We start from the raw sequence: 2,056 nt of genomic DNA on the forward strand, positions 1-2,056 counted from the left end.
AGCACCGCACCTCCGAAATGGAGGCTGGAAACCCTAGTGCGGTATCTAGGGTTCCACGGGGAAGCTAGAGCCATTTATCTGGCTGCGCTGCACGGACCGGCGAGGGTTGGGCTACCTCCTGTGGGCCGGGCTGGGCCCCAAGAGCGAGCAGGGCCCCCTGCGATACTGGATCAACACTTGGAAGGACCAGCGCGCGAGCACACCCCTGGGATGGGCCACCTGTCTCCCTGGAGGCCTGGCCCAGCCCTGCGCCGGACGGGTCACCCCCAACCCTAGGGCAACCGGCGATCGGCTCTGCCTACGCTGCCGCCGCCGCAGTCGCCGTCCGCTCCCTGCGGAGGGGACCCGCACCTGGCCGCAAACACAAACCCGCGTCGCCGGAGCCAGGGCTGCACCGGCCCTCACGCCTAGGGGACGCGCGTGTCCCCCTGCCCGCAAGGAGCGCAGTCCGCCATGATCCACGGCCGCCGGGCGCAAAAGCGCGCCGGCGTCCTGCCTTGAAGGAGCCCCCAACATCCTCCGCGCGCACCACAAAGTCATCGATGGAGCACGCCTCACGACTGCCCACCGCTGCCTCCGCCTCGACGCACGCCTCCTCCTCCTCTTCTCCGCCGGAAACCGCATCGGCCAAGGCCGAGAAACGGCTCCCCGACCACCCTGCCGCTCCCATGGTGGGGCCGGCCGGCCGCCGGTGCGCCACCGAGGGCACCTCCGACCCGCCACCCACCAAGGCCAGAGCGGCCGCGCCGGAAGCAGGGCCAGACACGAAATCGCCGTACAGGAGCCGTTGGGAGCCCCATCTGTCGTGCATGTCTCTGCCCAGAAATAGAATAATTCTCCTTTGGTCCATCTGCGGTCACGTAAAATTTAGGCTACCTTCGCCATTTGAGGAAATCAGCAGAGTTGAGATGCATGTACGTCCAATCTGATCAAGCTGATGACATACATGGTCTATGCAAGTCATTGATCATGGCGATGTGTACATGATTGGAGCAGGTGGGTACATAGGTTTTTTTTCCAACATGAATGACAACATAACCTATGGATCGATCTACCACCCCTTCAACATAGGCATAATGACAGTCCTTAAAACTCTACTGTTGCCGATTTGTTGGTTTTTATTTCGTGATTTTCGTCAGACTTCTGAATTTGGCTGTATGCATTATAACTATGCAGAGCCCAGGTGTTACTCATAATGCTTTGTATTAGCATGATGCTATATTTGAGATAATAAAACCGACCTTTATCGAAAAAATTACTGAAATTGTTTGTACTTTCAAGTACTAAGGCTGGTCGTAATGGGTAGCATCATAAATTATTATCATGCATATGATACTACCGTATGATACTACCCCTAATGCATAGTATCATATATGAGTATCACAGATGGCTTTATTTACTGTCATGCATGCCACATAGTAGCATAGCACTAATTATGATATAGTATCGTGATATGATACTCAACCCTCTATTTGTTTCATTTAATTCTGTCTCACCTCATCAAAATTGTCTAGTTGTATGCATGATACTCCCTCAGTCCGGAAATACTTGTTGGAGCAATGGATGTACGTAGTCATATTTTAATTCTAAATATATCCATTTTTATCAATTTATGTGACAAGTATTTTCGGACGGAAGATATACTAGATATGATACTCCCATTACGAACAGCCTAATACGATTGATGTGAATTTCAACAACTAACTTGATACACTAGTAGAAAAGAGGGCTTTGGTCCACCCCGGGTTAGCCCATTAGTCCCGGTTCAGTCTAGAACCGGGACTAATGGGAGCATTAGTACCGGTTCCTGCGCCCAGGGGCCACATGGGCCATTTGTCCCGGTTCATCTGGACCTTTTAGTCCCGGTTGGTGCCACGAACCGGGACTAAAGGGTGCGATGCCCATTAGTCCCGGTTCGTGACACCAATCGGGATTAAAGGGTTAGACCTTTAGTCCCGGTTCGTGCCACCAACCGGTACTAATGTGGTTTGAGGCATTAGTACCGATTCATGGCACGAACCAGTACTAAAGGTCCCATTTTCAAACTCTACCCCCA

This window comes from Triticum dicoccoides, chromosome 3B, assembly GCF_002162155.2.
Source record: "Triticum dicoccoides isolate Atlit2015 ecotype Zavitan chromosome 3B, WEW_v2.0, whole genome shotgun sequence".
In the NCBI taxonomy this organism is placed as follows: domain Eukaryota; kingdom Viridiplantae; phylum Streptophyta; class Magnoliopsida; order Poales; family Poaceae; genus Triticum; species Triticum dicoccoides.